Source organism: Pan troglodytes, chromosome 1, assembly GCF_028858775.2.
Source record: "Pan troglodytes isolate AG18354 chromosome 1, NHGRI_mPanTro3-v2.0_pri, whole genome shotgun sequence".
Lineage (NCBI taxonomy): Eukaryota > Metazoa > Chordata > Mammalia > Primates > Hominidae > Pan > Pan troglodytes.
In genome coordinates, this window is record NC_072398.2 from 133,356,436 (window position 1) to 133,382,591 (window position 26,156).

Genomic DNA, 26,156 nt, shown 5'->3' on the forward strand with positions numbered 1-26,156 from the left:
TACCTTGATTTGATCATTACACAATCTAATATGTATTGAAACATCACACTGTATCCAATAAATATGTGCAACTATTATGTGCCAATTAAAAACAAACTTATTTTAAAAAACTTATGCAAATGGGGACAATCACAAAATTAAAAGACATCAATGTACTATATTGCCATATGTATGACAGATTTTAAAAATTGGGAACTCAGTAGATAATTGGCAAAGTATGATTAAGTAACCCTTGGAAATATTCAACTCTAATGGCAAACAAAAAGTGTAAATTTCACAAAAAATACACCAATCTCTTGCTTACTGCTGCTAATGCAGTTTGGTGGGAAGTTTTTGAGTGCTAGAGATGGAATAGCGAGACAGCCATTCTCACAGATGGCTAGAGATGGAATGGTGAGACAGCCATTCTCACATTCTGAGAGGATTGAAAATTACTGCTGCGTTTAAGGAAAGGATTGTGTCACTAAGTATTAAGAGACTTAAAACAAACATACTTTTTTTTGTATTAATTTACCTTCTAGGAATATATTATGCAGAAGCCATAGAAATTATGCATAATATGAATGTGATACTCAAATTATGGAATATAACCCTGAACAAATTTTACAGGAACTAATTGTCTACCATTAAGACAATAGACAAGGCAATTATATGTATATAACATAAATATATAAAAATGTATATATTACATATAAATATATATTATTTATATATTCATATTTAGAATTTTAAAATATTTATAAATTTATAAAGTATATAAAATCTGTGTATATATACAGATATATGATATATTTATATTTACAGATATATACACAGATTTACATATATTTAAAATAAATCTGTGTGTGTATATATATATAGAGAGAGAGAGAAACAAAATTGCTTGTAGAATATTATCTCAACTGAATATAAAAAATGCAGAGAAAAAATAGGAATGAAATGTGGCTATTACATCTGGCTGGTTGGCGTAAAGATAATTTTTTGAGGCTTATGCTTTTCCATTCTATATTTTCTGTAATGGGAATATATTATGAATAATTAGAAAAACAGTGAAGGAAAAATGGAGAAAACTAAAAATATGAAATAAATACTGGAATCAATAGTAAGAATCAAATTTGAGACTCCAACTGTAATTTTAGGTAAATTAATTATTTTACTCTTACTTTTTTGTAAAATAGGATTTAAAATCTCCTAGGATTTATATGAGGAACTAGGATGTAGAGGAGAGAATGCTTTGTAATTTATGAAAATTAATAAAAATTAGATATAAAATATAATGTTTGTGTACATTTTTCCTTTTAATGTTGTATGTGCTTACAAGAATTACATGTGTAATGTATAAATAATGGAATTCAATGGAGAAGTTCACTGCAGTCTTAGCATATAGAATACTAGAAGCTGTATATCTTGTCCAACTTCTACATAGTCTATTGTAGTGCCATGGGTGTGGAAATCTTATACAGCATTTCTGAAAATGATAATCAAAGAAAAAGCATTTTAAGGACAAGAAAAAAGTGCATCATCTCTAGGTCAAATCTCTGGTTTATAGTATGATAATGAATTTAGAGGTAAAATTCTCAACTTCTTTTCATCATATTCTTCTTTATCTTGGTTGATTCAACTCTGTAATCATGCCAAAGGGATTTGATTTCTTTACTATCATATTCTGTACCTATTTTAGCCCCTGTGATAAATCCTGAACAGTAAAGGGAAGGATGGGGCCACTTTTAACATTGTGTTGTATTTTTTTTTTTTTTTTTTTGAGATGGAGTTTCAGTCTTGTTGTCCAGGCTGGAGTGCATTGTTGCGGTCTTGGCTCACTGCAACTTCCGCCTCCCAGGTTGAAGAGATTCTCCTGCCTCAGCCTCCCAAGTAGCTGGGATTACAGGCCTGTGCCACCATGCCTGGCTAATTTGTGTATTTTTATTAGAGATGGGGCTTCACCATGTTGGTAAGGCTGCTCTCGAACTCCTGACCTCAGGTGATCTGCCCTCCTCGGCCTCCAATGTGTTGTCTTTTTGTCCCTTTTCAGTCTCACAGGCAGTAGAGGGCTATGGGTAATAGATATATGCAATTGGAAGGTATTTGAATTGAATAACTTGAGAAAAGGTGACGTCAGATTCTGAAAAAGAAGAGGTACATATAGAATATACTCATTAATAAAAAAATAAAAATACTATTGGGAGTTTTTTACAGTGTATTTCTTAATACACATAAAATATAGATTGTTAATAGATTTATGAGTATACCTCTATGGCAAGAATACAAATTATTTTTGGAGTGCCAACATTGCCATTAGGCATTGTTTTATTTGCAGAGCCAAGTCTATTCAGTGAGATCTGTTATATTTACATTAGTACTATAAAGATGAACTACCAGTACAGAATGTCTCTGAAATGTATTCTTTTTCGCTTGGCTTCATCACGTGTTAAGAATTTTGTCACTAGATGGTGATGTTGAGTTGCATAGTTTATCTGTGCTGGCTTTTTTACTGGTGTGTGTATACTATTTGTAGGTGCATCATAAACAGCCATTTATACAGAGTTAAATATAAAAGTATAGCCATGTAAACTTGGAAAGTAGCTTTTAAGAGGTCTAACATTTCTAAATATTATTTGAGTCAAAAGGTTAAAGTTGCTTTGATGTCATTGTTTCTTTACCTTCAACTCAAGGACTTTTAGAGGTGGAAGCAATATAAATAGCAATCTAACTTTTTATTGAAAGGCTGAGGTCCGAAAAGAGATCCCAAGACATTTAAAAGAGGTAGTTTTTCAGCTTTTCAGGTATGTCCCGTCTGTGTGTATTAGCCTAATGTATGTCTTTAATTTCACTCCTCTGTTAGTATTCAGTAGTACTGGTGTTGACTACCATCTGACCTAAGGGTTGTGTTACTACTGGAACCTAGGTATTATTTTAGCTGTTTATGATTTGGGTTATGTTAATATTGCATCTGTTGCTAAATATAATGGTTGAATTACACTGACACTTTAACTGATACTTCTACATGAACCCTGACTCCGAGTAAGCCGTGATTAGTAAACCATGAACCGAGTAATTTTGTTCATCTGAATAAGATTTAAAGATAATAATATGGTCATTATTCTACTTTATCTTATTCTTAGAGATTTGTGTGTGTGCATGTGTATGCATATTTCTATATGTGGTATGTATTATATAGATATTACATGTGTGTATATGTATGGATATATTTTTCTATAAAATCTCCCCTTTGCAGTCAAGGAAAACTTGCACTGTGACAGCATTTGGAGTTTGGACTTCCCTTGCCTTTCAGGTGTATTCATTAGGATTACAAAGATTTAAGGAAATTCTATGGAATTCTTTTAAAATAGTTAAAAATGGAAGAGGGGAAGGACAAGGCACGCTAAGTATTTGAGATTAGCAAATTGATTAAGTAGTTTACAAAGTAAATATAAAGCTATGAGGGAAAAATCAAAGTGGCATTGAAGAAGAATATAAAATAAATAAAATGAGAAAGTATTAACAAAATACTTCCAGTGAAATTAGCAGGTTGTTTAATAGTATGGAAAGTAAATAATTTTTTAAACATTCTGAAAATGTCATGTAATGATGGAAGTAATAATACATGATTTAACATTTGTAACTTTTTTTAATTTTCAAAGTGTTGAAAAACAAATTCCTTTATAATCAGAAATGCCCATATATAAGGGTATATTTTAACTACTTGAAAAGTTTGAGCAGTGAGATTGGATTCAGAAGGAATGTTTCAACTCTTTTCTATTTTAATCATTTCTAAAATTCTATCTTAATTATGTTTTTCCAAGTTTTCTATCACTAAATAGATCAGCAGGAACCTCCTGAAAGCCCTACTCCCCAAATCAGCAGAGAAGAGTATTCTCTTGTCTTCTATGCACAGAGAACATGTTATCTTTATCATTTCTATTACAGAAAAACACATATTTCACCATGTCCAGAGCAGGTTCTTTGATTTGGTTTATGCCACCTAACACATGAATAAGTCAATCAGGATGAGTACTTTCAGATTTTTTTGAAATCAAAAGACAAAAGTGCATGATTACTTCACATAATCATGCACCTGCCCTAATAAATATCATTGAAATACAGGTCAGAAAATATATGTAATTAGTTTTATGTAATTTTTGTAATGTATGTGATTAATTTCGTGTACCTTGAGTAATATGAATGTATGTGTATGTCTTTATACACCTATATACACAGGCACACACATGGATACACACATTTGGTAATTTATATAATTAGTTTCATGTACATTTTGTAATATGAATGTATGTATATGTCTTTATACACATATATACACATGCACACACATGGATACACACATTTGGTATTATCTGTTTGCCATGTAAATTAGGAATATTACTTCCATTCATTCACTGCAGGAGTGAGTGCAAGCAAGATTTGACACTCAGTTTCAGATGGCCCAAATATAATTTAATTGGAGAAATAGAAGAAAACAGTTATATTAGCTGTTACCAGTGTTTAGTAAAATCAACCATATGGTCGGCAACAATGCTTCTGGATTATTTATGGATTTGTTATTAACTGGCATTTATAAATACAGAATTCTGTCAATTTAGAATCTTTTCCTTCACTTTAAACTTGAATTAGAATTCAAAGGTGAGAAATATTGATTACATAATTATCAAGTACAAATCTGGTGAAACAGTAGAACAAATGAAATCAGTTAATAGGTTAACACGATTAATTGTCATTAATTATTTATTTATGAAATACATTATAATACTCATTAATATAAGCGTTGGTTTGTTTCACCTGGTGCCTCGTAGGTACTAGGCGACATTTCTTCAAACACAGTATTTGCAGAACATATCAAATTAATATTGCAAGTGATAGTTTGATATTTTTGGAAAGATAAAACCAGAAAAGAAATATGTACCATTGATATACAGAATGTATCTGTTTGAAACAACAGCATTGGCAACAGCAACATGAGTAAGAAGCTCTGAGCCAAGCAAGGTCAGGAAAAAACTGCATTTTCCCCTTAGTATCAAAAGATTGTATATTAAGGACTAGGAAAGAAGGGATGCAGCTTTTGTTTTGCTACCAAAGAAAAGTGCAGAGCTAAGTCGTTACTCTAGAATGCTTATCATTTTAGATACAGACTTTGAATGAGCAGCTAATAGCTAAAATTATTTAGGAGATAAAAATTGGTACTGTGAGGATTAGCTTTAATTTTAAGTATCCATAATTGAAGTGCCACATTATGATTTTAATGTTATGATAATCTTGTTAACAAGCTGTTGTGTATATACTATCATATTTTAATGTAGTTGCAAAGCTTAAGTAAACCATAAAGTAAATTGCTTTTTGAATCAGGCTTTTACAAGTGGAAAATTAGTGGTTTACATGTTTTGAATAAGTATTTTGTAATTATATTTGTCATTTTCTACAACTAAAGAAGACTAATAGAATAGATTTACAGATAATATTGTTTATAAGCACATTGGCATTTTTTATTACTCATTCTAATTATTTGGTATATATGTCACAATATACTATAATAAAATAGCTGGCCCTATGTTTTTTTGTAAGTCATCTCTTCTGGAAGATAGACATTGACATTTAGTTATAATATTTCTCATTTCTCATTTATCAGCTTGTTCCATTTAGAAGATAATTAATACAATTTCTTATCCAGCATTTCTACAGGTTATTATGATGTGTACTAAATACCTTCCATTGAAGGTATTTGTGTTTATTTTATTTTGGGGAAAAAAGTCTCCCATTCTGACAAGTTGTTTTTAAATAATGTGCTGCCTCTTTTGAAAATCAAGTAGAAGTAAGGAAACATTTTGTTGTAAAAGGCCAGATAGCATATATTTTTAGCTTTCTGGGCTACATAATTTCTGTCACAACTATTCAATTGTGCTGATGTTGTACAAAGCACATATGTGACCATATGTGAATGCATAGGTGTGGCTGTGTTCCAATAAAATTTTATTTATAAAGACAGGCAGCCATCTGGATTTAGCCCTTGTGTTGTAGTTTGCAGACCCCTGGTTGAGAGCAAACATGACTTACGTCCATTAGAAGAAATTTCAAATAATGTTTGGAGAAATATATTAAGAATTTGTGATTTTCTCTGATAGATTAATACAAATACTATGAGGTCCTTCCAATTTTACCAATGAACATGACTATATAACGTTACTGAGGTGCCCTATCTACTAATTTCTAGGCTGTTCTTTGAAATTGAATAAGTCACATTTCCTGGATTACTCTTTCAAGTAATTAGTGTGATTAAGAATTAAACAGACAATCTAGCTTGTGAAATCACCAATATGCAACAAACATGAGACATAGGTACCAGTGCCACTGAATTAACTAGCATTGATTATTCATGTTTATGTTTTATAGTTAAAATGTGGAATAACCACCAATGAATCATTTACATTATGAAACAGTATAATGTTGCTCTTGGTTGGACAATTAGCTTTGTATAGTATGGTACTTACAAAAGGACAACATTGTGTTATTTTAGTTTATTTATGATTCTTTTAAGTAGATGAATCATGGTATCTATACTAAGGCATATCTACGATATCTGCTACCGATTGAAAAAATATGGATTGTGGTCTATTATTTTAATGCCTTTGTAAGTTTTATACCCATGGAATTATCTAAAGAATTACTTTTATTAAAAATTTAGTCAATGCATATTTAATAAATTAGTGAATCTTGAATACTTTTCTTGTAGTCTACAAAGAGGGTTTTTTGTTTTTGTATTTTCTTTTTTTTTCTCTTTTTTTGAGTGAAAGGAGATGGCATATAGGATATTCTAAGCTCCATTTCAAAAATGTGTTTGGCACCTGTAGTCCCAGCTACTCAGGAGGCTAAGGTGTGAGTACCACTTGAGTCACAAGGAGTATGAGGCTATAGTGTGCAGTGTCCACACCTGTGAATAGCCATTGCACTCTAGCCTAGGCAATGTAGTGAGAATCCATCTCCTAAAAAAAATAAAATTAAAAATTAAAAATGCAAATGTTCTTGGTGTTTTCTTGATGTGCAAGATGTTATTTGGTGACAGCTGTTGTGATATGTGCAGATATGCAGTGAACTGGGAATAAACCCTAATTTCAATGGCTTCATATGGTGGCTGGAAAGGCCTTGCTCCTGTCAAAGGCCAACACCTTCACTTGTGATCTGGATCCCATTTCCTCTAGTCTTTTCAAAAGTTTCCCTTGTGTAATTACTCTCTCTCTCCTGAAACACTAATTTTTGCTTTTACATGGTTATTTACATCTTCATACTTGCATATTGTGCATCTTAAAGACAAACAAATAAATGAAACCTGTCTACATTTTCCTCTCCAGGTGCCACTCCATTTTGCTCCTCACCCTCAAAGCCTAATGAAAGAGTTGTCAATAAAGGTTTTTCATTTTCTAATCTCCTGGTCTCACCTTAATCCACTCCACCTGGACATCTCTTGCTGTCAGTTCAGTGAGAATGCTCTGTGTTGCCAAATCTGTAATTTGTACTTGACTGGTCTGCAGCATTTGCTTCAATTGACTATCCTTTCTTGAAACATTTTTCCTCCTAGGCTTAAGTTACTCTACATCATTTTATTCTTCCCCTGCTTCATTGGCCACTCCTTTTAACTCTCCTAGGCAGCTATGTCCTCCTCTTTTCAATGTCTAAATATTGACATATTATAGGACATAATATTGGAATGCCTTGTTTTTACTATTTTCTCCTCTGTTCCTAGGTAGTTATCATTTCTTTCCTTAGATAACCATCTATTTGATGATAACTGCCATACTTTCATCTCTACTTTTGATGTCTCCCCTAAAAAAACTTCAGCTTTACACTTCAGTGAGACACTTGACTTAGCCACTTCAGTATGTAAATAACAACCCAAATTTAATATATCCAAAGGTGATATCTGGATCTGGACTTCTTTTCTTTTCTCTTCTCTTCTCTTTTCTTTCTTCTCTTCTCTTCTCTTTCTTTCTTTCTCCCTCTTTCTCTCTCTCTCCTTCCTTCCTTTCTCCTTTCCTTTTCCTTTTCCCTTTCCCTTTTCCTTTCCTTTCTCTCTTTGTCTTTCTTTCTTTCTCTCCTTTCTTTCTTTCTTTCTTTCCTCTTTCTTTTTTTTTTTTTTTTTTTTTTTTGAGACAGGGTCTCACTCTGTCGCATAGGTAGGCTGTTGTGCAGTGGCACAATCTCAGCTCACTGCATCCTCCCCATCCCAGATTCAAGCAATTCTCATGCCTCAGCCTACTGAGTAGCTGGGACTACAGGCATGTACCACCACACCTGGCTAGTTTTTGTATTTTTAGTGGATACGGGGTTTCACCATGTTGGCCAGGCTGGAGATTCCTGGATTTCTCACCACAACCCTCCACTGTACCAATTCATCCACTAGTCTTTCTATCTGAGTAAATGGCAGTAGCATTATCTTTATTTATTTGAACTACAAATCTGGAATTCATGGAAAAATTTTTCTCTCTCACATGCGCATCTAATCAGTAAGAAAGTTGTATAAAAATTCCTGTTAAAGCTATATCCTTGGAATCCGTCCAGTTTTGTTTCTCCCCTGCTACCCTCCTTACCTCTCATCTGAACTACTGATTTCCCTTTTTACACTCTTTCCTTAAAAATCCATTTTCCACAGATCACCAAGATGAACCAAATTGTGACCTTTCTCTCCAAAGGCTTGCTATTTTACTTAGAATAAATGACAAATTCCTTACTCCTAACTTGTCTTGCAAAAACCTTTGTGATCTTCCTCTGACTCATTAACCATATGTCTAACCTCTTTCAGCCTTGCTCACAAAGCTTCTGACCAACCGTCTTTCCATCCCTAAAACTTTCCAGGCTTGGACCTGATGCTTACCTGGGCTCCTTCTTACTTGGGCTCTTCCATGCCTTGCTGCTTCTTGCTATTCAGCTCTCAGCTTCAGTGTCATCTTTTCCAAAAGAGATCAATAAAGGTTAGGTGAATAAAAATTGAATGACAGAGGTAAAGTAATTTGGGCATATGGCACAAAATTGAAGGAGCCAGAATTTGAACCCAGACTCATTCCTCTTGCAGAACTCATTACCTCTCAGAAAATTTTAGTTGTGTGTGTGTGTATTTGTGTGTGTGTGTGTGTGTTTGTGTGTGTTTCCTATCTAGGCCATGGGATATAAGTACTTTGTCAGTACACTTTATGCACATATTAGAGAAAGCTTCATTAAAGGAATACAGGAATAAAATAATAGATATCATGAAATTATATACAGATATTTAAAGATCAGTCTTCCTAATGTTTCCCAAGGGGTCTAGGAAATTTAGTTTAATTTAGTATGTTTTCTAACTTCAGGCTTATAGCTCTGTCCCACTTTAAGGGCCATTATTTTGGCTGGGGAATAGAAGTAATAGTAGTAATTTTATTTAGAGATCTTCCATAACATCAACTTTTAGTGGAAATGGGTGTTTGTCATTGGACCACAGAGGTAATACTCTTAGTCGATATCTGTGCTATGTTTACAAACCAATTATCTTGCTAGCATCTTTCTCTATCTTTCAGGAGAGTTTAGAGTAATTCTTTTTTTTCTTTTAGATGGGGAAAGAAAAATGATTTACGATAAGGTTAAATTACTTACTGGCATTATATTTGTCATTGTCATATTTTTTCTTCATATTTCATTTCTTCATCCTCTTAGATGATGTTTATAATTTCATATTCTGGAAGGGAATATTGCTTGAGACATTTCTCACCCAGAGGTAAGAATTGGGTTGAAATTTAAACAGCTTGGATGAAAAAGCTGTTTGGGGAATCAGATTTTTTTCTTTTTAGTAGTGAAAAAATGATAAGAATTTTCTTCCTATGAATGAAAATAATTACTAGTTTTGACACATAATTAAAGGTAAATGATTGCATATGAGGAAGCTATATTAAATAATTTAAATACATTGGGTAGCCAGTTCAAGCCAGTCACTACCATTAGCTGCAGTCTGAAAGTTGTTCCTTGTATGGGGCATTCCACCAAAATGAAAGTCTATTGTTCTTTGGCATTAATACAAGACTTGTCCTGCATTTCATATTTACTCGGGATTATAATCTGTTCATCTGAAATTTGTTGAGAATTGATTGTTCTTTCAGTACTTCCACCAAAGTACCTGTCTGTTTTTAAAGAGCATGATAAATATTTTTGTCACACATATTTCCATAGATGACATAGTTATTGCAGAAGGGTTTCTTGACTATATCAATACTAACGTATACTCTTTGAAACCTATAATTATATGAGCAAACTAATAATTTCTAGACATACCTGAATCATTGTATGCCTGTGATTATGATTTTTCTGCTTGTTTATAAAAACAAATACATTTTAAATATGATGATGCCTAGAAATAGAGTATTTTTTAAAATGCCAAATAGTTTAGGACCATGAATACCTCTCCATAAGCCAAGTTTTATATTTTGTATCCTCATAAATATATAGCATAGTAGATAAATTTGACTTGACTAAATCTAGATTATTGTGTTACTGTTAGGGTACTCAGTCTTAAAAATGTACTTTGGAAAAAAGTCCTTAGTGTTTGAAGACATACATAAATATTATACACACACATTCCTTGCACCATGATTCAGATTGAATATTTTTGAGTGGCTTATCACATTTCAGGTTTATCTCTAATTATACAGAAAGTGATTGTAGTTACTAAAAACAATATGAGGCAAATCTTTTTCTGTTCTTGATCATTAAATTCAGTTCATTTATGAGGCCTGTCAAATACCAGGCACAAGGCTGGGTGCTAAGGTATAAGAATGAACAGCCCTCAATTCCTGCTTTCAAAGCTTAGTGCCTAGGGGTAGATTTACTGTCAAAAGAGGTGGTTTTTTGAAAGTATTTAGATGGAAGCCAGTGATGTGCATAAAATGTTTTAAGTCATCAGCATGCATTTATTAATTCTAAAATCATGAGGGAAGATTAAAGCAAAACCAGTGGGGAAGAAGCAGTGGGTAAAGGAAAATCTGAAAATAGTCACAGCTATATAATAACTGATGAGGAAAGAAAGAAGTTATCACCAGAAAGAGATGACTGTTGTATTGTTTTCTAAAATTTTCACTTATAGTGATTTTCTAATCTTAATGATACCTTCAAATGTGTATGTATCAGTTTTTTTATAGTTTTAAATTAATTTATTTAATGACCTCAGACTCTTTATCTGTGATTGATAATTAAAGGGTATTAGGCTTTATAAGAACTATTTATAGCTAAGAGTTACAGTGCACCATCATATACACTTTGAATTTCAGCCTACAATTTGGAGATTATAATAGGGGAAAAGTTATGTATGTTTGCAACATGATTATTTTAATATAATTTTAAATTTTAGTATGTGTATTAAGATGGAATTAAGAATACTGACTGATTGTAAAACTGAAGTTTCGAAACAAAGTTATTTTTTATGTGCAAGGGGCTGAGATCTAATCTATGACATTTTAGAGGTTTTCTTTAAGAAAGAGGGGTTATTACATTGAAATATTTATTGTTTTGAGCAATATTTGTATTTGTGAATACTACTAGCATTTATATCTAAGGGATGACTCTAGTTTAAGAATTATAGTGTAAGTCCATTGAAGGCACAGTGGCATTGAACATTTGTGGAGATACTCTTACACCTGGTTTAGTCTTTCAAATATTTATTGAGTTCTTACATATGCAAAGTACAAGTAGAAACTGGAGATACAGTTATGAGCAAATTTTCATGAGCTTTATCCTCATGAAAAGTGGATAACGGGCAGGCAGGTGGCACTGATCAAATAACCACACAAATGTATATAAAATTGTAACTAAGATAATTCTACAAAGAGGAAGAAGTGTTGCTAAGAGTGTAAATTATAGGAAGATTTGACAGGGGAGTCTTCAACAAATTATAGGAAGATTTGACAGGGGAGTCTTCAACAAAGAGTTAATCAAGCTGAAGTCTGAAAGAAGGGTAAGTGGATATAGGCTAAGAAAATAGGCCAGTGTATAAATGAGAGTTTTCTGATATAAAGTATTTGTGGGCATGGGGTAGATGAAAGTAACTGAAGACCAATATGAAAAACACAGAGGGTACGGAGTTACATTGTGGGAGATGAGGTTGAAGCTATAGGTAGGGGCCAACCTTGGGAAACCCCATTGAGAAATTTTGTCTTTATACTAGGAGTATTTCGTATTACTAAATACTCTCTATACTAGGAGTATTTCGTATACTAGGTAAGTATGTAAAATAATTAAGCTTTTGAGATATATCACCATAATTGTAGAATTTTAAAAAATATCACTCTGGCTGAAATAAAAAGGTTCAGAAGGATCTAAAATGAATACAGAGAGTCTGCATGGGAGCCTGTCATACTGGTTTTGGTAAGAGATGGATATGAGAGCTCTAATATGGATATTAGAGCTCAAGTAATGTGCAGGGATTGGAGAGATGTTTAGGATGTAAAATGTGAAGGATGGGAGAAGAGAATTAACAGTCAGGTCTCTGGTGTAACTGGATGGATAGGGAACTGTATTGGTAAGAGTGTACATTAGTAGAATGTTTCTTTGCAGGTTTATTTGACAATATCAAATTTAAATATTCACTCCCTTTAATGTGTAATTAAAGGGAAAATAGGATGATATGCTATATAATTATTTAACACATGATGCTGTTTTCTCTTCACATCTGTTGTACTAAGCGAGATGGGTAAGTGCCCTTTTTATTTCCCGTTGATGCTTCTTTTTTTTTTTTTTTTTTTTGAGATGGAGTCTCACTCTGCTGCCCAGGCTGGAGTGCAGTGGCACGATCTCGGCTCACTGCAAGCTCCGCCTCCTGGGTTCACACCATTCTCCTGCCTCAGCCTCCCAAGTAGCTGGGACTACAGGCGCCTGCCACCACGCCCGGCTAATTTTTTTTGTATTTTTAGTAGAGACGGGGTTTCACCGTGTTAGCCAGGATGGTCTCGATCTCCTGACCTCGTGATCCGCCCGCCTCGGCCTCTCAAAGTGCTGTGATTACAGGCATGAGCCACCATGCCCGGCCGATGCTTGTTTATTTTACCTTTCTCTTCTGGAAATCTATAAAATGTGATTCCCATTATATCATATTGCCTGTTACCCATCCTTCCTGTAGACACCTATGGATCCTTTGGTCACACTCCTCATTCTTTATAAAGTTTGTCTCTGGGCTCGCTTTGTCCAACTTTTGTCCTGATTCTTTGTTAATTCAATAACCGACATAGATGAGGCGTTCAGTACCTGGCCTCTATTCCTTCAATTCTTCTCCAGTACTTTTGGTTCTCCACCTTAACCCAGTCACCTACTCTCACAGTTACCTCAGACACTTAATTCTGTGGTATTGTGTATACTACACTGTACCTCAGCTATCCTGCATCTCCCTGTGACCACTGATTTGTCTTGTAGTTCAACAGAAGTTAGCTTACTCCCAAATTTTAGGTAGTCCTTGACTCTTCTAGTCTTTTTTAAATCATCCCTCGTATTCTACACTCAGTCAATCGGAAACTATTGTTGACTCTACTTTAAAAATATATCCAAAATATTAAAAGACTGACAGCCTCTAAGACTACCACTTCAGTCCAAGCCACCGTAATTGCTGGCTATTGTAACAGCTGACATCTTGGGCTGGAGGTGTGGTGAGGGTGGTTAACAGAATCCCAATACAAACTTCAGATCAATTAAATGAGAATCACAGGCATGCATGAATCACGTGTCTGTGTGTGTATGTGTATGTGTTGGAGAGGTAGCAGTTAGCATCAGTGTTTTTGAAGCATCCCATTGCAGATAATTTCAGAATGCAGTCATGGTTGAAGATTACTCTTGTAACTGGTATCCATAAAGACTGTTCTTCACACAGGAGCTTGAGTGATCTTTTAATTTGGTCAAATCATATTTCTCTTCTGTTCAAAACCCACTAGTGATTTCAAACTGCACTTAAAGTCAAAATTCTGACAATGCCCTATGTGATCCTGATCCCCTCTACTGCCTCCATGACTTTATATTTTAAAACTCAATTTATCTCTCATATTTAGCCATACTGGTCTAAACATTGAGAAATTAACACTTTTCAAAATAACCATAGGTCAGAAAATAAATAATGGGAAATTAAAAAAATGTTTTGAACTGAACAATGAAATTAAACATGAAAACTTTTCAAATGCAGTGAAAGAGTCACTTAAAGTTTATGGCCTCTTTGGAAGACAGTTTGGCAGTGTTTTTACAAAATAAAATTACTCCATATATTTATTATATTTTTTAAAGATTATGGATATATAAACAAATATTTTAAATAATAAAAAGATATAAACCCCAATTTAAGACCTGGTAAGATTGGGAACAAGGCAAGGATGTTCATTCTGACCACTGCCTTTTGGCATCATACTGGCAGCACTAGCTAATGTGATGAGAAAGAAAAGAAAAGAAAGGTGTACAGTTTGGGAAGAAATAAATGAAACTACATTTGTTCACAGATGACATGATTGTCCATGTAGAAAATCCTAAAAATTGACCAAAAAATTTCCTAGAACTAATCAGCAATTATTAGTTCCTTACTAATAGGCAAGGTTGCCAGATGCAAGATTAATATACAAAAGTTAATTGTTTTCATATATGTCAGCAATGCACAATAAGAATTTGAAATTTAAAAGATAATATCATTTAAATTAGTACCAAAAAAGGAAATACTTAATAAATCTCATAACATAGGTACAAAATCTATATGAGGAAATCTATAAAAATATGGTGAAAGAAATTGAAGAGAAACAAAATAAATGGAAACATCTTTTGTGTTTCTGGACAGGAATACTCACAATTCTCAAGATGTTGGTTCTTTCCAAATTGTTCCACAGATTCAATGTAATTACAATCAAAATATCAGGAGGTTATATCTTGCTTATGGACAAAATGATTCCAAACCTTATATAGAAAAGCAGAAGACTCAGAATAACTAACGTATATTGAAGGAGAACAAAGTCTGAGAATTGACAGTACCCAAATTTAAGACTTACTGTAAAGCTGCAGTAGTCAAGGCAATGTGGTGTTATTGAAAGGATAGACACGATCAATGAACTGGAATACAGAGCCCAGAAATAGGCCTACATAATCAACTTGTCTTTGACAAAGGTGCAAAGGCATTTCAATCGATAAATGATACTGGAACCACTGGACATACACATGCTAAAAAAAATCTAGACACACTGGACACAGATCTAACACCTTACACAAACATTAACTCAAAATGAAGTGTAGAACTAAATAGAAAACACATGCCTACTATATTCTGAGAAGATAACATAGAAAATATAGATGTTATTGGATTTGGTGATAACATTTTAGATACAAATCCAAAGGCATGATCCATGAAATAAACAATTGATAAGTTAGACTTTATTACAATTAAATACTTCTGCTCTGCAAAAGACACTGTCAAGGAAATGAAAAGATAAGCTACAGACTGGTTAAAAATTTTATGAAAGAAACATAACAGATAAATAAATGACATAAAAATATAAAAAGAAGCACTAAAATCCAACAATAAGAAAATAACCTGATTTTAAAATGGGCAAGAGATCTGAACATACACCTCATCAAGAAAGATATACAGATGGCAAATAACCATGTGAAAATATGTCATTAGGGAATTGCAAATTAAAACAACAGATACCACTACACAATTAGAATGGCCAAAATCCAGAACACTGACACCACCAAATGTTGATGAGAATGTGGAGCAAAAGGGACTGTCATTCATTTTTGCTGGGAATGCAAAAATAGTAAAGCCACTTTGGAAGGCAGTTTGGCACTTTCTTACACAATTAAACATACTCTTACTATCCAGTCCAGCAATTGCATTTTTGGCATTTACCCAAAGTAATTGAAAACTTATGTCCACACAAAAACCTGCACACGGATGTTTACTGCAGTTTTATTCATAATTGTTAGACTTTGAACTAACCAATATGTTCTTTAGAAGATGAAGGCCTAAATAAATTGTGGTACATCCAGACAAAGGAATATTATTTAGAGTTAAAAATAAATGAGCTATCAGGTCAGAAAAGACATGGAGTACAGTTAACTGCTTATTACTAAATGAAAGAAATCAATCTGAAATGATTACACACTGTATTATTCCAAATGTATGACATCCTGGAAAAGGCAAAACTAAAAGACAGTGAAAATATGAGGGGTTGCCAGGGGTTTAAGATGAAGAGATGAATAGGTGAGGCACAGAGGATTTTTAGGAGAGTGAGAATACTTCGTATGATACTATCATGATAGATCCATATTATTATACATTTGTCAAAGGCCTTAGGATATACAACACTAAGATTGATTTCTAATGTAAACTATGAACTTTGTGTGATAATGATGTGTCAATGTTAGTTCATCATTGTAATAAGTGTAGTACTCTGATTCAGAATGTTGATGGTGAGGGAGTTTTTGCTTGTGTGGGGGTAGCAGAAATATGGGAACTCTGCATTCCTTTGAATTTTGCTGTGAACCTAAAATATTCTAAAAAAGGAAGTATGTATAATTTTTAAAAATAGTCAAAATATTTGAGTAAAAAATGTCCCAAAAGATGATATACACACATCCAGTAGAAACATGAGAGTGTGCTCAACATCATTAGTCATCAGGAAAACACAAATTAAAACAACAGTAACATACTATTTTATACCCACTTGTATGATGAATATTAAGAACACTGGCAAAACCCAAATTTTGGTGAAGATGTGAAACAACTGCATTTTCTTCTAGATTTTACTGTTATTGACTTCTAATTTTCTTCCATTATGGCAAGAAAATAAAATGTGTAAGATTATATTTTGAAACTTGATTTTTGTCCCTGCATGTGGTCTATTCTTGGTGAATGTTTTGTGTGAACTTGACAAGAATGTTTATTCTGCAATTGTTGGATTTAGTGTTCTATAAATATCAGTTAGATTGAGGCAATAGATAGATTTATCTAGCTCCTCAGTATCATTACTGTCATTTATTTATGATTCTGATAGAGGGTTGCTAAAATCTCCAACTATGATTTGAGTTTGGTCAGTTTTTTTCTTTCAGGTCTGACAGTTTACATTTTATACTTCTCCTGAACCCTCATTCATTTTGTTTATTTCTGTATTTTGGAAGCTTCTAGCCTCTCTTTTTTAGCTTCCCACAAACCTCTTGAATTCAGTATGTGTCCAGTGGGGAAACAGATGTGTTTGTTCTCTTAATTTTCCAATTATAACACCCCTCCACCTGTGCCGGTGATCATTAAATGTTTTGCTGATTTCTCCTTAGCCCATTTTAAGAAAGTTCTCCTCTCTTAGGAACTTTTGTTTGTCTACTTCTCCTTGCTTTCTCAGATCTCTTATGCCTCTAAAAAATATGGTGTTATGGTTTATCCAGCTTTTTCTAGATTTTAGCAGAGAGAACATTCACTGGCCTCCTGTGACTTACTACATTATGCCTAGAAGGCGAAATTCCTTTCTGTGTCTACCTCAGCACATTGTTTTGGTAATCAAAGTCATGGATTGATTGAATATAAGCAACTACATATCATTATGTTTAAAGGAAGACAAAACTGTGCTTTTTAAAATAATTTACTTTCTGTTTTGTTTATTTCAAGCAAAATATTTAACCCACTGTCTTTTTTCCCCTATATTTTCTTTAAAATCTGGACACGTAAGAAAGTTTCATGCCTGGTCCTATTCTCACACTATGTTCATGTTTTATTCTTTGGCTCTTATCCACTGTGTGTATCAGTGTCTCTCAAGTCTGTGTTCTCTGCCCTAGTCACCCTCTTGAATCTCAAACTTATAGTTTTAAATGTTTGTTTGACATTTGATTGTTCTTCAAAAACTTCAGACTCAACATTTCAATCCCCAAATTCATTTGCTTTGCCTTTTAGTTGGTCTCCTACATTCCCAGGGTTCTGCATCTGGCTCTGTCAGTGGGACTGACTGTAATTTTTAGTAAGCCTCTGAATCTCTGTGATCCTTACTTTTCAATTTATATTTCATTTAAACGAATCAAAATGTAGCTAGATTGCTTGTTTTAACAAAATATTTTATCAAGTGCAAAATTAGTATTTATCTTTTTTATAAAACCATAATAGAATTGCAGCTACCTCATATGTAAATGAAATAATTTATTACTTTGGTAAGAATTAGTTATTAATTGGTCTAGTTAAATAATAATTAAGGATAACTTTGTCCTGTCAACTCAGTTCAATGCTCAAAAGAATAGGTTTACAAATCCTAAGAGATGAAGTTAAATTAGTTTTAATTGAGCTTTTTATATGACCACTTAAACACTTACCTATCCTGAAGTGTCTGTTTTTACAGCTAGAATATGCAACCTGTTATCTTCTAATTTCTTTAATTCCCTCTTTTCTCTGGAGAGAGTTCTGTATCATTGAGTATGCTATACCTGGGTGAACACAATCAAATGACTTTGACTTTGGTGTAGGAAGATAAATATCAATGACATACTGTAGGGATAGATAAACTCAAAATACACTGTAGAATTTGTCTAATTAATGTTTTATGAAATAAATGTTTTCATTTATTTTTCTTAATGAAATTGTATAGCATCTTAACATCTTGAGACTTCACAAATAGTTTTAGGACTTTATATTATGGGAAGTAATTTGCATGATTATGTTTAATTCCTTTCAATTGTTTCACTACTCACAAGCGTGTCTATTTCTGAGAAAATTCTATATGTGTCTTTATGTAAAGTAAAATCTTTTAGTATTCTTGTAGTTTGATCCTTAGTAAGTGGTGATAATACATAAAGAACAGGCATTATTTATATAAATTTCTAAATTGAATATTATATCCCACTACATAGGCTCTTGTTTTTCCCTCAGAGATATTCATAACAAATGAGAATAAGGGTCAAGAAAAATAACGTTTAATATAACAACAAATTTTGTTTTTTTAATAGACTGTGATGAGACTTTTCATTATTCACTAGAAATGAAATTTCATTGCTATTTAGCACAATTGTTCATAAAACTACTTCGATTTAAAACCATTTAAATGAATTGCACTGCTTCAGTGACAAAATATTTTCAAAGTTATTTTCACTTTAAAAATGGTCTTGATATTTTAAGTCCAGGTACATATGAGGTGGAGTTGCCAAGTATTTTCTGAATTAACACTTTAAATTCATCAATAAAGATATCAGCACTTTTCATAAAAGTTATTTGCTTTGGTAAAACTAACCATGTAACACACGGTAATATATAAGCATAATGAAATATAACCCTAAGTCATAGTTTACAGGAGTGAATTTCAAGACTGCTTTATATACAAGGAAATTTTGACTTTTCAGCCATATTTCATTTAATAATCAGAAGGGGAACTTTGTAGTCTTTTAATAATGAAATATATGCTGTTAATCTTTTTCTTAAAAAATTGGAGAAGTCACATTTTTCAAAATATTTCTCATCTCTCTGTTTTTTGTGTAGTCCCATTTCATAGATACTTGGATAGAAGTATGTGTGTCCATATTTTCATTCTCTGAATATACATTCAATCATGTAATTAAGAGCAATCACCATTATCAGTAGTTTTAAAACACCTTTTTGATTAATGTCTCAATTTTTTTCTGTCATACTATTTTTACCCATGACAAATGATAATTCAGAAATATATGTAGAGGAAGAGCATGAAACAAGATTATTATAGTAACTTAGTGATATATTATAAAGAAGAGTATTTCCTGTAGGGTAGTCCAATTACAAAATAGTAAAACAGGAACAAAACACAATAAAATGTTTTTCCTATTTGTTTCAGGAAGTTTAGCACAGCAGGAGTCGTGGCATTCCTCCTGACTGGTGCATCAAATCGGCAGTTTGAAATGTAACTGCAAATGGGAATTATTTTAAAGACACCATATATAAGCTAATAACCTTAGCCATATAAATGAGATAATTATACAGCATTTAATATATTTAGTTTGTTTTCATTGTAATAATTTCATACCTTCAGTTTGAGAGAATATGTTCATTTTGAAAGATTAATAAACTTTTATGTTGAAGGCATGTAAGAAGTAAACTTTGAATCATTTAAACTTTGCCTGTATCAGTTTTTTGCTGGTATCTGTTTCTTGCCAGTTCAGTTTAGTTTGAGGAAAAGATGTTGTGAATTAAACGAACAGCAAACATCACAAAAAAATTGACGTAGGATCCAATAGAACTTTTGAAAAATAGTCTGAAATTACTTCAGGACAACATCTTGGACTATAGCATAGGAGAAAAAGGATTGATTTTGTGGATTTGTGGAAATTTGACACTTTTAATGGCAAGAGATCTAGGTTTTAGAAAGTTCAACCAAGGCAAGAAGGATAAGTGGGAGAACTGGGACTTCTATACTAAGGGAGGATAAGATCTCAAAAGTCAGGTGTCTCTTGACAGTGAATCTTGAAAAGATATAGTTGGGAGTCTTGGTAAAAGAAATATCTGAGGGATAGATCTGAGGCCCCAAAAGGAAAATTGTGCTTTGAGTAGTACAAGCTGCTTCTGACTCTGTGGTTCCTTACATATTTCTTATTGTGTAAGTCCAAAGTTCCTACTGCAGAAGAGGTGACCCTAAAACAGTGTGAGAATGTGCTGAGTGATTGCTGGTAGTATGGAGCATTATACAGTCTGCAAATGTGGAGACTGTAAAATGAGTTCAGACAGGAACTTTTAGTCTTGCCCTCTGACATTTTGGCAGTTCTTATTCAGGCAGAAGAAAGATTTGTCTTAATTAAGGCTTATGTTCATATGTTCATAATTAAATAGTTTTAAAAACCTGAAAGAATTTGCTAGAGCCAACTGTCAGAATTGTGCTGTATCCAACTACAAATTTATCTGGAAGGCATTTCACTGCCAAGCTTTTTGAATATGTAGTCTGAACAGCGTGACTCTACGTCTTTACCTCCCAGTCATACCTCAACCCACTACAATCTGGCTTCTTTGCATCATTTTTTCTGTTAGACATAGTGCCCTTTACAAAGTAAAAGCTCAATTGATATACTGATGAATTTTAATTTTAATTTCTTATTTATATTTTATATCCTACTTCTAAAATATTAAAAGGAGATATATTAAGTTTGTATGAAAATTAGACACTACTAGTCAAATAATAAAATAAATAATCTTTATCACATTTTAAATTAAACAATTGAGACAAGAACTACAGAAATTGGAAAAAAACATGCTAAGCAGTGAATAGTTACTGCACATGGTTGAAATTTCAATAAGGGAGAGGAGGCAAACCATAAAACAGTTTCACAGAATACAGGAAAAAAGAAACATGAGAGAGAAAAATAATGGGCCTTTCCATTTGCTGATCCCTCTGCCCCCAGATATTTGCATGCCCCCAGATACTTCCTCTCGTCCTTCAGTTCTTTCCTCAAATGTTACCTTCTCAGGTTCGCCTTTTTTGGCTACCATATAAAATTGGAATTCAACTTGTAGCATTAACACTTCTTATCCATTTTTCTAATTTATTTTTCTCCTGAGAACTTACAACTATCTAATATACTATATATCTTACATTTTAAAAATCTTTAATGCATCTCTCTCAGTAAAATATAAGCTCGTGGCAGGGCCATAATTAGTGACATAAGCTGTATCCATTTGAGGAGTAGGAACAGAAGCTAAATTGGTGTTTTCGTCAGTTTTGGCTGCTATAGCAAAACGCCATCAATGGATCGCTTAAACAACAAACATTTGCTTCTCACAGTTCTAAAGGTTAGGAGTTTCAGATCAAGGAGCCAGTAGAGGTTCTTGGTGAAGGCCCTCTTTCTGACTTTCAGAGTATCGTCTTCTTGCTGTGTCCTCATATGGTGGAACGAGACCTAACTAGCTTTCTGCCCTCTTTTTAGAAGGACACTAATCCTATTCATGTTGGCTCCACCATCATGACCTCATTACCCACCAAAGGCTTCCCACTGGGATTAGGGCTTCAACATGTGAATTTTGGTAGGCACAGACATTCAGTCCATAACAATTGGAATAGGTTGTAGAATGAATGGATGGATGAATGCAAAGAAAGGAAATGGAGATTGTCACTATAGATGACAAACTTTTTCCTACTTTTTGGCTGTGCAGAGGAGGAAGGAGATGTAAGACTCAGGGAGAAATGTTATCAGATTAGAACAATCAAAAATAATTAAATGGTATTAAGGAGGCTCCAAGAAACAACAGAAGAGATGAAAGTTAAAAGCATTTGACTCTACAGAAGGTGGAAGGAGATGGAATCTAGTTACACTTGTGGGGATTCCTGTTTACTGGGAGGAGGGTCAGAAACAGCATCATGATAACAGACAGAAAAAAAGACAGTGGCAGTTACAAATAGGTCCACAGAGATGGTGGCAGCACTATTTGGGAGTGCCACTTGAAAGCTTTGTTTTGTCACAGAAGTAGAAAGAAAGGTTATGTGGTGAGGAAGAAGGAATGGAATAGGACTGGCTTGGAAATTGGAAGAGAAAGAGGAAAGTTTTAACGAGTTATTCTGGGGAATGGGAGAGTGGGAGTTTGACCAAAGAAGTTAAGTTCCATTGCTGTGCAGTGTTGAGAGCTCGATCTGTGACAGAGGTTAGACCATGAGGCTAGTTTTCTGCATAGGTTTTCACCGTGGACATGGATATTTTCATCTAGAATTAGGATATTCTAAGAAAGGCATGATGGAAGAACTGCAAAGGGGCTCTTTATAAAGAGTTATTTGAAGTGATGAAAAATAGAATTTGAACAGTAAAAACTTGAAGTAAATAGATAAGAAAAAATAAGAGAAGTCAATAATAATAATAGCTATAATTTGTTGCTCACCTACTATGTGCAAACAACTTTTCTAAATATTTTACATATATTTACTCAATTCTTGTGACACTCCTATGAAGTAGGTATTATTACTTAAATTTAAACTACCATTATTACTTTAATTTTACAGTTAATATCATGAAGACATCTACTGTTATACAAAAAATAAATGGCAAATATGGAATTTGAATGTTTCTATAGTCTAGTTCTGGTGCCTTCGCTAAATGACTTTGCTACACAGAGATCCTGAGGAGCATAAATATCACTACTAATGGGGGAATTGAACAAGTGAAATGGGAGGTTTGGAGATGTGCATTGGAAGAGATGATGATTGAATTAGAAAATTCAGAAAGAACACACTTTAAGGTAACAACAAGGTTCTGTTCTAGGCAACGTGAACTTTCTTCCCCCTGCTACCCTCCAGTGGAACAATTCAATGCTGCAGGTATAAAATACTTTACCTGCATTTATTGAAGATTATCTTTTTCATGTATCATTTTTGAGACAAAAAAAGTTTTGATAAGACATTGAGATCCTAGTAATTTTGTTATGGATTTTTAAGAAAATGGATTAAAGTATTCTCAGTGAAAGCTCCATGGGAGAGCATCTTAAGGTAACAGTCTCAAGAAATGGGTCAGACTGGGATAAAGACCAAATCACAGAGTAAGCAACATATGTTTATTTCAGGTTATGATAGATCACATAATTTGTACTTCACCTTTATTATTTCAGATAACTAGCATGGAGTTTCAGAAGGTGATTTGTTTTTCAGGATGAAAGCTTATTCATGCGGGTGTATCTTTGGCTCTAGAAATTACTGTCATATACTCAGTAACCTTTTTGAAAACTTGCTGATTGATCATACAAATCAGGGTCATCATTTGTGTTTCTCAAGAAATACTGAAGCCACTCCAATAAATAAACTTCATGGTAACTTGTTGTTTTTACTTGATGTAATGTGACTGGCTAACCATTGTATAATGTCTCTGTGCTTCCATTTTGCATTCTATAGGGCTAGAGGAGGTGTACCACTGTGGAACAGTGTACAGGCTTCCAGGCCCACCTTGATATAGGAACAAGCTTGGCCTAAAGAAGTCAGTGTGCATGAAGTTTGGTGGAGGGAGATGGGTTACAAGACTATACAGGACTCGTTTCCTTGCCATAGAAAGGAATATGAATTTTAATTTAATGATAAGAAGCAAGTAGAGACATAATGTCTACCCCTTTTTATAGATAGAAAATGGAGATTCAGAAAGGTTCCATAATTTGAAGATGGGACTCTCATAAGTGGCAAGGCTGGACTTTATACTCCTGTCTGCCTGTTACAATGCCTATTCTTTTTTCAATACCACCTTTATTATCTGGTACATAGATACTTAACAAATGTTTCTGAACATATATGTGCTCTGTGATACAGCAGATGAAACTTTAAATAACTGAAGTGAATACATTTAAAAATACTTTAGATGCATTTATTAAAGTATAACAATAACATCAAGCTTTATTTTGATCATTTAATTTTTCAATAATGTGTTAAATACTTTGTATGGATTATCTTATTTATTCTTAATAACAATCCCGTGAGGTAGGTACTATTATTATGCCCATATTGTATGTACATGGACAAATATCTTCACCTCAATACTGTGAGGTAGGTACTATTAGTATACTCATTTTATAATAACAAATATTGAATATTTAACAAATATTGCAAATCTATACTTAAAATGGGTATAATAATAGTACCTGCCTCACAGGATTGAGGTGAAGATATTTGCCCATGGTCATACACTGAGTAAGTGATAAATTCATAATAGCAGAAACTATTTCACTATTTGCTTGATTGTCACAGGGAATTCTTTGAAACCATGTTTATTAGCCCAGCTTGTGGTTATTCTGTGTATGACTAGATGGTTATAAAAATTTAAAAATTAATTTCATAGTTCACATTTTTAATTTTCTATAACAATTTAGAGAGACTATCCAGACATATGAATTAGGAGAATAATTCTGAAGAAATAGATGACACAGCAAAGGACTCTACATATAGGTTAGGACCATATTCTTGTTGGGAAGATGGCCAAAAAAGAATTTTGAGGGTATTTTTTCAATTATTTAACAAATATTGAAAATCTATTATGTTCCACTTGGAAAAGAAAGAATTGGTGGGTAGGAGCCAACTAAGATCCAATAAACTTTTGTCTGTGACTTAACTCTTCTGAAGTTGTCAGAACGTTATGTTCCCCAGAGTTAGTTGTTTTGGTTGACAGAAATCTATGATATGCCAAATAAAGTCTTTCTAGTTACTATTAACTTTGCCTTGCATGTAGAAAGAAAATATTACTCATTAGAACTTATCATAAATCTTAGGATGCAGTCATATCCCTACATATATTTTGATTATTTCAAAATCAAATATATACTTTAAAAAAGGCTTACTATGTTTTGAAGGGTTCATATTTTTTTTCTGAAAAATGGCAAAATAGTGCTGGCCTCATGATGCTTGGTTTAGTACAGGAACATACATACTAATATAAACAGTATGCCCAGCCAATTCATTATCATCCTGGAACTATATTCAGCCTGGCTACTATCATGAAAGATGAGTAGAAGCAGTGAGCTGGCAAAGGTGGCCTCTGCCTCTGGTTGTTAAGCTGTTGGCAGCTCAGGATGCATGACCTTTCAAATATACGCTTCTAATTCAGGACTTCTTATGATGTCATGTAGTTATGTTCTTCCCTTTTAGTGTATTCTCTCTTCAAAATTCTGTGCTGAAAAAAGGAAAAAAAAGAAATGTAAGCTACTATCCTTTTGGCCAAATGTTGAACTTTTCCTTCTGTAACTTTGTAGGTAGGAGACAGCAGAGTAACTGATCTTCCTACTGAAATGAATTTCCTTGAGCAAAATTATTTCAAAAAATATGTCTGGTATCTTTGTTTATACCTCAGGGTTACCGAGCTATCAGCTGCATGCCTGCTTTTCATTGAAGCATATGTATATTTGTGTATATATGTGTTTGTATGGCTTCCAATAGCATAGTAATAATTTCAGGGGAGGAAATAGAAAAGAAAGTAAGATAAATGTATTACATTTTTGTATTTCCTCCTTGCATTTTTTTTAAAGATAAGACTGTTGTAAAATATAAACTGGCAATTTGATCATTACTTGTTATTCATTTGAACTAGTTCAGTCAACAGATAATGGACAGTGAACAGAGAGACCTCTTTTGGTAAGCCATGTAGTTTTTCCAGGGGTGATTGTTATGCTATGTGTATTTAGATAGAAGCTTTTCCCTGTGTAATCAGCTTGCTGCTGCCCATTTTACTGCCAAACA

At 33.3% G+C, this 26,156-nt stretch overlaps 1 protein-coding gene and 1 long non-coding RNA gene across 10 annotated transcripts in view; one reads left to right on the forward strand and one right to left on the reverse strand.

Annotated features, from left to right (window-relative positions):
• Nucleotides 1-26,156, forward strand: part of DPYD (dihydropyrimidine dehydrogenase) — an 841,255-nt gene that overhangs the window by 97,857 nt on the left and 717,242 nt on the right. The window lies entirely within an intron of this gene.
• Nucleotides 1,528-26,117, reverse strand: LOC104001638 (uncharacterized). Of its 2 annotated transcripts, none has more exons than XR_001707896.4 (6): nucleotides 25,766-26,117; nucleotides 25,262-25,593; nucleotides 18,328-18,438; nucleotides 14,829-14,934; nucleotides 8,876-8,948; nucleotides 1,528-2,122 (listed from the first exon to the last, which is right to left on the reverse strand). It is a non-coding gene; the product is annotated as an uncharacterized LOC104001638 (long non-coding RNA). The 2 variants fall into 2 exon arrangements; XR_010153077.1 differs by lacking the exon at nucleotides 25,766-26,117 and adding an exon at nucleotides 9,628-9,709 and having other exon boundaries at nucleotides 1,764-2,122; nucleotides 25,262-25,498.